We start from the raw sequence: 14,051 nt of genomic DNA, 5'->3' as shown, positions 1-14,051 counted from the left end.
AATTAATTTAAGTTTAAAGACACACAGAAAATCTGTGTCTGTCTACAACTGGTTTAAGAGATCATTAGATAAGTACTCTACATTTTGAATTCTAATGTGTAGAATTGATAGTGACTATATTATGATTAATAATTGAATAAAACTATTTTAATTATATCCCAACAGCACTGAAGTCAGTTCTGTATAAACTTTTTCATTTGCCTATGCATGAATTCCTCTTCTTTCCTAATGGTATCTTGTTACTTCCCTAGAGTTACTGTGGTTCAGGTATATTTGAAAAGAGTCACAGTAAGTCATAACTTCAGAATTGTTTCACCAAAGAAGGGACAAACCTAAGGAAGTTCAGCAAGTTCATCTAGCCCACTCATCCCTTTCTTCTTAACCTTGAACCCAGTTGTAAATACAAGGCACGCGTAGTAGCATAAGGTGCTAGCAGGGTGTCAGTATGAGATGCTCTCCCTTTATGCTCTATACAATAGTGTGTTTTGAGTGGACAGAACTCTGGGTGAAGTGGCAAACAAGTGGAGAGCTTGTGGACAGAGAACAAAGTTCAGACCAAGATAGGTGATGTATAGGTGTCTGCTCTAGACCTTCTCATCAACAAGAGAAGGCAGATGAAGCAATCTCGGGGCAGGTGGAAAAAGCCTTATATCCCAGGCATTGGTATGCTTGGGTGACTTTAACCTCCGCAGTAACTTTTGGAAGGCCGATAAGGCTGAACACAAACAATCCAGATTTCTGAAACAGATTGAAGACAATTTCTTGATACAGATGATCAATAGTGTGATGAGGGGAGATGTTTGTTCAGGGATGTGCTTGGCAGGATCCTGTGGATCCTTGAAGGGCAAAGGATCCCAGGAGAGCTATCCAATCTGCAAGGACAGCATCCTCTGAGCACAAGAACTGTTCTCCCCATTCTCAGAAGACAAGCTTTACAGAAGAGAGTATGACTCGCTCAAACACACAAAAAAAAAAACCCTACAATGAAGCAGAGACTGACTACTGGGGAGGGATACAGAGGCATTGTCTATTTATATAGGAATGGAGTCCAGCAAGCTCCAGCTCAGGTAAGTGCAAGATGGAAAAGGTTTCTTAAAGTACATCAGGAGTAAAATAAAGGCTAAGTAAGTGTGACCCTATTGCTTGCTGGAACGGTCAACATAGTGATAAGGGTCATAAGAAAGGCTAAAGTACCTTTTATACTGTGGTTTTCATTTGCAAGGCTTGTCCTCAGGCCTTCCAGGTCCCTGAGCCCTTGAACGTGATGAACTGTCCCTGGCAAAGGAAGGCATAGTGAGGCATCACTTAAATCACTTGGATTTCCTACAAAAGTTAGTGGAGCTTGATTGTCAAGAATGACAAGAAGGAGGATCCAGATAACTGTACTCCAGTCAGCCTCACCTCAGTCCCTGAGAACACTGTTGGAGCAAGTCACATGTAAACACATGAAGGACAGCAAGGTGAATGGGAGTAGAAAAAAACACTTCCCATATGCAAATCATATTTGCCACAATGAGGTGCCTGGCAAAAGAAAGGCAGTGGTACTTACATACCTTGATTGTAATGGTCTTTGACACCCTCTGTAATTTCCTCCATAGCCCCCAAAATCGGTGGGGCAGAGGATGGATAAAGACACTATAAAGTGGAAAGAAAATAGGCTGGACTTAAAAAACCAAGGCTGTGAAGCCAAGCATGCAGCCAGGAGGTAGTAGATCCCTCAGTTCAGTGCTGGGACCAATACCATTCAATGTCTTCATTGACAATCTGCATGATGAGGTGGAGGGTACTCTCAGCTGGTTTGCAGGTGACACCAGGCGGAGGTGACCCAAATTGAGAAGGCAGGCCTGCTGTCAGAGGGACCTGGACAGGCTGGAGAAATGGCTTACATAAACCTTATGAAGGCTTACATAAATCTTATGAAACTCAGCAAGAACAAAAGCTCTTTGCCCTGGTTTGTGGTAATCCCAGCCACAAGGCAGGCTTGGTGCCAGCTGTTGGGAAGCAGCTCTGCAAAAAAAGACTCTGGGGTTGTGGTGTGCAACATGCCCTGGACAGCAGTAGTAAGGGTATTCACAGCAGGTACTGAAAAGTGATCCTTCCCTTTTACTCAGCACTTGTAGGACCACATCTGGACTGCCATGTTCAGTTTTGTGCACTCAGCACAATATTGACATACAGGAGTGAACCCAGGGGAGGGCACCACGAGTCAGGAGCACATGACATATGAAGAGACACTGAGGGCTTATTCAGCCTGGAGAAAAAATATTTCAGAGGATCTTACTGCTTATGTGATCTGAGAAAAAGCATCAGATACCTTGCTGTTTCTGAATTACTACAAATCTTGGCTGTGAGCATAGTGGAGTTTCAATCAGTTTGTCTTTCTCATGCCTTCAGTCTGTCTAATCAGTATAGACTGCATCACATATATCCGATGAGAAAGATACCCTGTTTTGTTTCACTAAAATCTGACTCTCTTTAACTCCAAATCTTTTGTTTTCTGAACTAGGAAGATATGGTCCAAAAAAAAATTTAATTTCCCAAGTCATTTCCACAGTGAATTCTGTCTTCTCACAAGGAGCTGTTGCCATTTTTACTGCTTTGAAATGTGCCAAGTACTTGGATTTCCTGTATGAAACTTAACAAAATTTAAAGGATATTTGAAGAACTTGCTTCTTATTTAAAATGGGTTAATTTTCTTCTCTTATTTAGTGGCACTGGTTTATATGGAAAAATGCATAGACTTTTAACAGCCTCACAGTGTATAGTGATGTACACACAATGGTGTTTATTTTGGCAAATCTTGCCACTTCTTTGGTTAACACAATGGCTTGACTAATCCCTCTTCTTTACGGTGGTTTCAGTGTCAAAAAAACACTCAAATGGTTTTCATTCAAGGCAAAAACCTTCTAGAATCATAACTGCTTGACCTTGAATTTTTTAGGACCCCAGAGTTTCATAATGTGAACATTTTTCTACCATGAAGCCTCTGAATATACAGAAGCAGATAACTTGTTTCTAATCATCTTGACTTCCAGAGGCAGATGGAAGGGGAGTAACATTAAATCCATTGCAAAAGCTCTACTGAGCATAGAGTCAACAATTTTTTGTAGACAAGGAGAAAGGAGTACTCAAAGCTGAGTTGATTTTAGGGACTGAACAATGTGAGCGTTTTGTCAGTGTTGTACCAGAAAATTATTTTAAATAATGGTATCATTTTGGTTTTGATAGTCTGAGCTGATGCCTTCTCCTCTGCTCTGTCTTAAAGTGCCAAAAAAAGCAGCACATTTTTCTGGCACGTAACTTTCTTAATTGTGGAATTAAGTACAATAAAATACTATTCTGTTTAAAATAGGTCTCTAAAGATGCAGAACACTTTGGTTCTCCCCAGAAAGCCTGAGAGCTGTGATACCAGCCCACTGGGTGTGCTGGCTCAGAGCCTGTGTTTTTTTCCTGAGCTCTTGCATCTTTTAGTCCCTCATCTTGCTTATTGTCTTCAAGGCAGCTACTGGCAAATCTGAGCTCTGGGTGGGCTGTAACCCCTATATTTCCATTAGAATTACAGCAAATTAGTAATCTGAGATGCATCTAATTGTTGGTAATCTTCATTTGCTAATGAAAACATTCTATAGAAAAACAAATTAGAATCCTCTATATGCTTTTGTTATCACCTACCCATCACTACCACCAGTGCTCCCAACATCTACAACAGCTGTAGAAATATGTTCCATTCTGAAGCCCTATTGAAATATTTTGAAGAGCAAATCAATCTCATATATTGCAGTTCCCTGAATAAAACCATAGGATAACAAGTCTTTAAAGAATTATCCCTCTTCAGGAAGAAAGGGAAGCTTCTTGCTGTCACTATATCTGTTTCTGACATCTTCTCTAAGGGGCAGAAACTTGTGACTTTGGTGATTAGCAAGCAACATTTTAAAATTCTCTGTTACCATGAGAATTGTTTCAGTGGAAGTAAACCAATGAGAAGTCAGGGCTGATTAGCTAGCATGAAAAGTAGTCTATAATTCAGTCAACCTGCAACAGGCTTTAAAGCGCGAGAATTCTTCTTCAAACCGTGAGAAATTGCTGCTGCTCTAACAAGGAACACACTATGATCTCAATTTGAGCCTTCCTGAAAACTGTGTGAAAGTTATTGCCGTTAAGGAACTTTTGTGTGTGTGTTTTTGTTTTTTTTTTTTTTTTAATTAAGAATTATTAAAATCTGGGGGGATTTGTCTTCATTCTGATGTATATAATCAAGTGGAGAATGTCTTTCAGCTCATCATTCCAGCTGCTGGGTTTGATGTGCTGACTTTCCCTGATTCCTTTGCTAAAGAAGTTGTGTGGGTCTTGTTTGGTTGGGGACTTCTTGGTATTGTTGTTGAGTTTTTTCCTTCGGGTAAGTGCACTGTCACTTTTTGTGTAGTTATAGCCATGCCCATGTATTTGTTAAGATGCTCTTCTTCCTGGAAGCCTGATATCTGTAATATGACTGTAAGACAAGTGTCTGAACTGAGACAGGTGTTCTGAAATGCCCTTTAAACTCCCACAAAACTTGTAGATGTGATGCAGTGAGCAATGGTGGCTGTGGCGTTCTCTCTTTCTCCCCGGTCCGGGGCAGCTCCGGTGCCCTCTGCCGCCGCCTCTCCCCGGACTTCCGGGTTCGCTGCTTCTCCAGCACGTGGGTCGGGGTCTGCTGGGTTCTGTCGCCCACGCTATGGGATCCGAGGTAAAGAGGGAAGGAATGTCCAAATCACCCACGAGGAGAGCAGGAAGGCTTTATTGTCGCTGAGAGCTGCCGTGGGGGGGGGGGGGGGTAGCGACCCGCGCTTCCCACTCCACATCGGGGAAATGGCGGCAGGACCCGAGAGGGAGCGGGATGATATAGGGGATGTGATAGGGAGGGCAGATGCTGCCCCCCAATGATGACGTAGGACTGCGACCAACCAGAGAACCCTGCAGGGTGGGCACCGAGCCTCGGGCTGAGTGGGATCGTGGGGATGGGGCGGCAGGCACGGGGTTTCCCGGGGCCGGAAACCACGGCGGGGGGGAACGACACGGGGGAAGCGCGGGGGTACACAGGACTTGGCTAGCTAACACAAATAAGAACCCCTAAAACCCAATCCCAGGATGCAACAGGTGGCTGTGCAGGACCAGCAAGAAGATGAAACTGGAGGGCATGAGTACTGATTTAATCTAGAATTTTATGGTGCTGTTTTGGAAGTTGCTAGCATGATGAGGATTGTGCCTGAATAATAGCTAGCTTTTAAGGAAGTCTCTTTCTGATTTGCAATAGTCAGGGACAGACCATATGGGGGCTTGATTTTTCCTTTAGTGGTGACAGCAAAATACTAAGTGATACAAATCTCTGGGCATTTTATGCTTAGTGGCCCCTCCAGCATAGGTTTGTGTAAAATCTATTTTGATGTCTAAACGACAGAATGTGATGAAAACAGATGAACTTTTAAACCTATATCTTAAAAAATAAAAACAAAAAAAAAATTGAAATTAGGGGAGTTAAAAATATTAGGAGATAGAGATAAGAGAGACAAATAGAGCTGAGAGGTGATTTTGCTTATTTGAGAATTATTTGCCCCTTGTGACATAGGGGCAAAATCACATTCGTGACATAAGGGGAAAAATTAAGAGAAATCTTAAAACTGACACTGTTAAGCAAAGCAGACACCCCCTAGGATACTGACCTTTTCTGCGTTCTCTTCAGTACAATGCCCCACTCTGTATGGAAGTAGTTGAATTGAAGGGGTTTCTTTATTCCCAGGCATGCATGAACTGCAGCTCTAGAGTCTTACAACCAAGAAACATCCTCATTATTTTTAAGAGTTTATACTTTGGCTTTTCCTTAAAACTTTCACTATTCAAGTCCTGGGGAAAATAGAATTGGGTTACTGCAAAGTCTATCAGTTACTCTATTTGAAACTTTTCATTTAGGGGTTTATGCATTCATGAAGGTTTTTTTGTCTTGCTTCTCTGATGGTTACCTTGATAAAACTCTTTTATACACCTGCAACATAAACAGCTTTTTCTTCTGTATTTTTGTGTTTCAGCTTCTTTGGAGTGCAATCAAATTGTGATAATCAAGTTTTGTCATAAATTTCCAAAAAAGGTTTTACTTTGTTGAAATTGAAAGTGTGTTGGTGTCAAGTGGCAATGTGGGTTTCTTCTAGGTTTGTACATATTTTTCTTTTTAAATCTGTTTTTGCCATTTATTGGTGTTGCTTTTTTTTTCTTAAAAATAATACAGCGGTGCTATCATTTGAAAAGGCCCAAGTTCATTTCATGTTTGTCCTGAAAAAGCTTTTGGACTATTGGCAAATTACTACTGATCATTAGTTGGGCTTTTTGTCCTTGATAGTTTTCACAAGTGAAATCTCTATGTGCTGGAAGAGCTTGACAGATATCAGTGGAGTATTAGATACAACTCATATTACTGTATCCTTTGACAGTTAAGAATCCTGGAGGTTTCGCATTAAAATTACTGTGAAACTTTGAGATGAAGCATCAGTACTCATACTTGCTGTTATGACTAACAAATAGCAACAATAAGCTTTAAAAATAGAGCTTAAAAAGAAATTAATATTGATATTTTTAAATAACCAGATTGAGGTTCCCGTTTTTGCTGTCATTGTTGTGACTTGAAGCTCCAGGGTCATGGAGGTGGTGAAAATGAAGAACACCTTCCTAAATACTCTTTGGGCAGTGGAAAGAAGAATACAAAGTTCACACTCTGGATGCAGGAAAATAAACCCAAGTAGTTGAAACTATTCTGAAACATGGTATATTTCACTTTTAAGGTGTCAGGGATTGTTATATGAAAATCTATGACCCCAGCTTTTCCATTTTCTGGTTTTGTTTGTTTACATAAAGAGAGAAAGAAACCTGCACTCTCCAGAAGGCATATGTCTCATTGGAGATCAGATTCATGCTCTCACTTCCATATGTAACACATTGTCTGAGATCTAAAAAAGAGTGAAAAGACAGGCATTTAATGAAGTTAAATATGTTGCTCTGGATTCTTACATTCCGCTTTTTTATCACAATTTTTGAAACACTATCCACTTTCAAGGCAAAGTTCAGTCTGAGTCATATTCTTTTGTTCTGGACAAATAGTTTTAGTTTGTTTTGTTTTGTTTTTTTCATTTTGCTTTTAAATAGGCATTTCTGTTCTGTAACATATATAAAGGAGAAGTATTTGGATTCTGCCTCTCATTGCTCTTGGCTGCCAGTTGATCTTCATTTCTCTTGGTTATCTGTCTGAACTACAGTGTTACAATTTTCTGATACATACTGGTAATATATATTACTAGGAAATGGAATGAATGCAGAAAATTATGCTCCATCTTCAGGACATAGCTGTTGATGGAACAGGTTCTACACTGTTGCTTTCCATCCTTTTCAGTCACTTCTAGGTTATTAATTGACTGCAGACTTAGTTCTAAAATTATTTAGCATTTAAACAATATTTTGGGAAGACAAACTCATATTTTCATTTTTTTTAGTAGAATGCTAAGTTTGAAAACAGTAGACACTCAAAATGGTCACCATATTTTCAGCATTTCTTCCATGCAGGGCCCTGAGCTAGGAATCCTGCTGCATTCTCAGTTTATAGGGCAAATGTGGAACAGGAAGGAAATAAGGTTCACTTCCAGCAGGAGTATGCACAGGTGCTGTGACAAAATAAGCAGGAAAACTGAACATTTCTAAATGCAGGAATTGGAAAAGGTAAACTTGGTCTAAGACTGTAATATGGGGAGCCCTGAAGTTTAGACTTTGAAAGTCAAAACCTTTGAAGACTGAAATTTGTTTGGGTTCCTTAAATTTTGATTATGTAGTTGTGTAAATTGCAGAGGTGATAAGGATTCAATTGCAGTTCACATACTGTAAACTTGTCTGGAGACTCTTTAATAATGTCCAACCTAGAGGATCTACATAGGTGCTCTCCATGATATCTGGAAAGTCATGGCAGTTGAGTCAAGTCCCAGGTAACTGGGGGAGAAAAGAAACATTGTATCCATCTTTCCAAAGGTAGAAAATAGGACCCTGGTAGCTTGTGACCACCCAAGCCATTCTATGATCCTAAGTAGAGAAGTATTATTCTTTTGTCCTGGACAAATATATTGAAGTGTAGACACTATAAATACTTTCTTTATTGCAGTTTTACTTGAAGGTCTTGAAATTTATATGAAATATAAACTGTTTCTATAGGAACAAAAGAAAAAGAAGATAGCTAAGATAATGATGAATTATCTATTTTAGAGTGCATGTAGAACTTCTTCAGAGTAAAAGATTAGAAAAAAAAATCTTCCTGCCTGCAGAAACTCAGCAAGTTCAGAAGACAAAGAGAAGAGATCAAGAAGATTTCAGCTTCATCTGGTAGATGCTGCAAGGTCAGCACCATCTTGAATAGTGAATTTAGAGTGACTAGGAGAAATGCATGAATCTCAAAGCCTCTGTCCTAGAAGTTCAACATACAGTTGCCTTTCCAAGTAAGCATGGAGTGGATAGAGGTGAGTTAGTGATGCTGAAGTCTAGGATTTCAGGAATGTGAAGTTGTGGAATTGTTTGTTGGACTAGAAAGTGTCTTAGTTGCTCGCTTGTTGGTTTGGATTTTTGTACTGGGAGGGGGGGTTGTAAGCTGTTAAAAATCAATGAACAATTTAGTATCTGCAAGCTCTATGTTTTGTACTAGAAGAATGTATGTGTCAGTGAGATGACAGAAGCCCATAAAAATGCAGAACATGGTCTAACGTTTGAGTAAAAAAAAAAATAAGAGAGGTTTTCCTTAGCCTCTGGCTGTTTACCTTACACTGAAATCTGAAATTGCTAGTATGTTGTGCATCTGTGTACAACAGAATTTCTTCTTTATCTCATTTTGAGATTAGTGGTTTTGATAAAAGTACTGTGCCATAAATAGCTTCTGGTCCTATGCAAAAAGATATGGAGACCCTTTTATATAATTCATGCCATAAATTAAGTTAGAATAATTTTTATTCATGTTTTAAGTATGAAAGTCCAAATGTACTTCCTGTCTTGTAAACATATTTTATTAGAAGGTAAAGCAATAAGACACAACCTATTTTAACATGCTTTCGTGCTATTTACACCTGGTTTTTAAAAATATTGGCCTGCTCTGCACTGCTAAAAGGCATTCACATGCAATAATTAAAGGATCACAGAAAACAGTCAGAGAATCTTGATGAGTTTTGTGCATAAAATTTCATCATATTCTGAGTTGTAATTGGTAGTTTGCAGATGAAGGACTGAGATAACTTCATTAACTGGATGACAAATGAATTTGTCAAAGTATGGAAAAAATATCAGGCAGAGGACTTTTCTCTATATTAAACATTGACTATAGATATATATGTGGATATAGAATCTAATTTTATTAAAATATCCATGTGAGGGTTTGTAATATGGAGTCATGCCATTGAAACAATGCATTGTGCTTGAAAAGGATGAAGTTTACAAGCAAACTTTATGTCTTCATTTTAAAATTACTTTTTAAACATCCATGTTACTAAACACTCTGATGTTTGTAGAGCAGACTACAATAAGTATTTGTTTCTGTACACAAAGCAAGGTAATTTCTTACGTTCTTTCCACAACATAAAAGGCTGTGGGTGCGGCTTTTGTTCGCCACGGTCTCGGGCAGCTGGGATGCCCGCCTAGAGCCACCCTTTGGTGAGACCGCAGCTGCCGTGTGCACGGACGCTCCTGGGCTAAGGCGTTTGCCTCCCTGCTAGTGCGGAGCACCCCGGTGTGGGTACACAGCTTTCGTAGCCTTACACGGAGAGGAAGCAAAGGGACAAGAGAAGGCACACTTTGCTCTGTGGGCCTGAGAACTTTTATTTCCTACGTGATCACCGCAATGGTTAGAGCGGCTGCTCCCAGGCGGCGTGAGGGCAAAATGGCAAATGGACAATGAAAGCATTGGGTTAAATGGGGGGCGGGCAGACAGGGGAGGAAATCCCCCTTGCCCAATGGGGACAGACAACAGGGGAGTGATGTGGATCACAACAACCTATGGGAACATAACAGAGGTGGGTACAGTGTTCTGGGACAAATAGCATTGCAAAGGTGGGGTGATTGCTATAGAACTTTCAAGAAAAATCAAGGAGTGGCTACAAGATTGACATGTAAAAGCTCCTGTGGTAGACAACTTGGAGCGAACAATTGTGAGGGGAAAATAGGGGTACAGAGGACTGACCTAACTGACATTTATTAAAATCTCTAACTGAACCAACCCAGCATACAACATGTGTGATTTTCTAAAAGACTTTTTGCCATCATCATTGTACTTAAGGTTGCTATTTCCCCATGGTATTCAGGTTTTTAGGTATCTTACCCTGACTTTATTAGGCTGATCATAGAAGTGAATTCTTAACAAGCAGCACATTTGAACTTCCAGGGATGGTAATTCCACCATTTCCCTGGGCAGCCTATTCCACTGTCTGACCACCACTTCAATGAAGAAATTTTTCCTAATATCTAATCTAAACATACCCTGGGGCAACTTGAGGCAATTTCCTGGTGGATTGTCTTGCCTCTTTAGGTTTTTTTTTTAACATAATTAAAAGAAACAAAAGTATATCAGTGAGGCGTCTGTTTCCCCTGGTCCTGGGCGGCTCTGGAGCCCAGCAAGGGCGGTGCTTCTCTCCAGGACCAGTGGCTGCCACTTGCTCCGGGGCGCCGCTTCCGCAGCACACCGGTTGGGGCTTGCCGGGTTCTGTCGCCCACACAAGGGTACGAGGCAAAGAGGCGAAGGAATTGTCCACTTTGTCCATGTGGAAGGCTGGAAAGCTTTAATTTGCTGTGGGGAGCCACGATGGAGAAGCCGCGGGTCACTCCCCTGCGCCTGTGTGGATGAAAATGGCCCTGAGCACAGGAAGGCATAGGGTTTTGTAGGGGGCGGGATGAGGGAGGCGGAAGCCCCCCTCGCCCAATGGGGGCAGGCTACGGGGGAGTGATGTGGATCAGGGTAACCAACGGGTTGCCAGGGGCAGACCGGGCTCCGGGGCGAATGGGGTTGTAGGAACGGGGAGACAAACACTGAACTCTCCAGAGTGGACAGGGGAGTGGTTACAGGACTGGCATGGTGAGCTCCAATGGTAAGAGACTCGGAGCAGACCACCGCGGGGTGGGGGGGGAACACGGGGGGTGCACGGGGGTACACAGAACCAGCTAACTAACACATATCAGAACCCCTGATCTGAACCCAAACCCGGGATGCAACATATCAGGAGTTTTATATCAGGTTGAAAAGAGAATGGCATAGTGTATATAGTTGAAGCTAGAGCAAAAGACTGTCTTTTCCATCTTGGTTAGTGTGTCCCATGCATTATGCATGTGGTGTTCTTTAATTGAGTAATTTGTTATAAGGGCCTCTGCTGTGGTAGGTTCTTGGCAAAAAAAAGTGAATGAGACTCAGTATTTTAAGTAGGGTTTTTTTGTAAAACCAGGACAAATGTATTCAATTTCTTTCCTAGACTGATACTTTGTAGCATCCAGCACTACAAAATATAATAGTGTATATTTGTATGCTTCAAATCTACAACTTCCTGTGTTCTAAATGCTGCAATTTAAAAATAGATTTTTTAAATGTTCTTAAGAAGCGGAATTCAAACAAGACATTTTCCTTCAAAATTCAGGCAAGACTACAAAGCTGGATCATCAGAGTAGTTATTCTTCCTCAGTCTTTAGGCTTCTGACCCCCATCAACATGATACAACTGCACCTGATGCTGAAGTTGTGGATTCTTAAGCAGCCTGCCAGGCAGACAGGCAGATGGGCAGTTTTCTGACAGTGCATTTAGGTCTTGATGCATCTGGATTTACTCAGAAACGTCTCAACCAGCTCTATGAATAATACATTTTAGAGCAAATCATCACTTGTCTTGATACTTATCCCTTAAAACTGTGCAGAAATGTTAGCACCTTGTTAAGGTGTGTCATCTGGAAAGGGTTGTAGTTTCCATTGCCTGATGATGAGAAAAGTCAATAAAGACTTATTCCCCCCACCTAGGACCAGGGGAAAGTGACACCGCACTAATATACTTTTGTTTCTTTTAATTATGTTAAAAAAAAAACCCTAAAGAGGCAAGACAAAAAAGAAAGAATTATTTTTTTTGTTATGTCTTCATGCCTAGATATAACCAGTCTTGGCTGCAAGCCAGCTCTAATCTGCAAATAGTGCAGCTTTGTGTTAAGAAAGCATTTTGTCTTTGCAGATTCCCCATGCTTCTCATCTGGTTTGCAGTAGAATCAAAATAAAAACATCATCACCTGCTCTTATTGGGAAACATGATGACAGACCTGCAAGGAGGCAAGGCATTTCAATGGCAATATCCAGTCTGTATTGTTAGGTAAAAGAAGTCTACACTGCCTCTGTTTCCAATATTCATATCTAGAACACACAGAATATGTTGTTATGTTGTAGTGATTTGACCTTGGCTGGGTGTGCCCACTAAGCTGCTCTCTCATTTCCACTCTACTCAGCAGGACAGGGGAAGATGCAATAAAAAGTTAATGAGTCAAAGTAAGTGCAGGAAGTTGTTTGTGAGGTACTGAAAAAGGCAAAACAGACTTGGGCTAAGTAGCAACAGAGTAGCACAGTGAGAAGCAAAAAAAAAAAAAAAAAAAATCTGAAAACACTTTTCCACCACCTCTTCCTTCACAGGCTCAACTTAACTCCCAGCTGCTCCCTGAGCAGCACAAGGGGATGGGGAATGAAGATTGCAGTCAATTCATTTTGTTTTGTCTCTGCAGGGATCTGCTCTCACACCTGGAACACATCCTCCCACTCCTTCTTTCACATAGGTGTCTGCAGGACTGTTTCTCTCATGCTTTCTTTCCTATCATACATTACCATTCCTGTCTTCTCATATAGGCACTACCAACATTGGTGATGGGCTCAGCTTTGGCTGGAAGCAAGTCTGCCTTGGAGGTGGCTGGAATTGTCTCTGTTCAACATTAGGGCAGCTTCTTACAGAAACCATTCCTCAACACACCTCACTACCAAAACCTTGCCATGTAAACCCAATGCTCATATAAAAAAATATTTGTGTATCAAGGAATTGTTAGCAACTTTAAGATAATACTATGATATTGTGTATGACTCTTTCTTTCTTTCTTTCTTTCTTTCTTTCTTTCTTTCTTTCTTTCTTTCTTTCTTTCTTTCTTTCTTTCTTTCTTTCTTTCTTTCTTTCTTTCTTTCTTTCTTTCTTTCTTTCTTTCTTTCTTTCTTTCTTTCTTCTTTCTTTCTTTCTTCCTTCCTTCCTTCCTTCCTTCCTTCCTTCCTTCCTTCCTTCCTTCCTTCCTTCCTTCCTTCCTTCCTTCCTTCCTTCCTTCCTTCCTTCCTTCCTTCCTTCCTTCCTTCCTTCCTTCCTTCCTTCCTTCCTTCCTTCCTTCCTTCCTTCCTTCCTTCCTTCCTTCCTTCCTTCCTTCCTTCCTTCCTTCCTTCCTTCCTTCCTTCCTTCCTTCCTTCCTTCCTTCCTTCCTTCCTTCCTTCCTTCCTTCCTTCCTTCCTTCCTTCCTTCCTTCCTTCCTTCCTTCCTTCCTTCCTTCCTTCCTTCCTTCCTTCCTTCCTTCCTTCCTTCCTTCCTTCCTTCCTTCCTTCCTTCCTTCCTTCCTTCCTCCCTTCCTTCCTCCCTTCCTTCCTCCCTTCCTTCCTCCCTTCCTTCCTCCCTTCCTTCCTCCCTCCCTTCCTCCCTCCCTTCCTCCCTCCCTTCCTCCCTCCCTTCCTCCCTCCCTTCCTCCCTCCCTTCCTCCCTCCCTTCCTCCCTTCCTTCCTCCCTCCCTTCCTCCCTCCCTTCCTCCCTCCCTTCCTCCCTTCCTTCCTCCCTTCCTCCTTCCCTCCCTCCCTTCCTTCCTTCCTTTCCTTCTCCTGCCTTCCCTAATTCCTTCTTGGTTTTTTTATTATGGAGACTAGCAGTACTAAGGCTCTCAGGTTTTTAGCGTATCTGTTTACTTTGGTTATCATTCACTCAATCTCCTAATCCTTTGAGTCTTCTCTTCTGGAAAGTACTGGTGTGGGAC

The 14,051-nt window shown here is 41.3% G+C and overlaps 2 protein-coding genes across 3 annotated transcripts in view; both read left to right on the top strand.

Moving 5' to 3' along the window:
* Window positions 1–2,568, top strand: part of CCDC102B (coiled-coil domain containing 102B) — a 376,483-nt gene extending 373,915 nt beyond the window's left edge. Inside the window, exon 7 of the transcript XR_008434409.1 lies at window positions 2,555–2,568. The gene's annotated coding sequence lies outside the window, so the exon portion shown is untranslated. The remainder of the gene's footprint in view (window positions 1–2,554) is intronic.
* The window catches only part of DOK6 (docking protein 6), a 245,480-nt gene that overhangs the window by 119,073 nt on the left and 112,356 nt on the right, over window positions 1–14,051 (top strand). The window lies entirely within an intron of this gene.

The sequence above is a fragment of the Vidua chalybeata genome, chromosome 1 (genome assembly GCF_026979565.1).
Source record: "Vidua chalybeata isolate OUT-0048 chromosome 1, bVidCha1 merged haplotype, whole genome shotgun sequence".
Lineage (NCBI taxonomy): Eukaryota > Metazoa > Chordata > Aves > Passeriformes > Viduidae > Vidua > Vidua chalybeata.
Note: the sequence above shows the minus strand (reverse complement) of the source record. Positions and strands in the feature narration are given on the sequence as shown.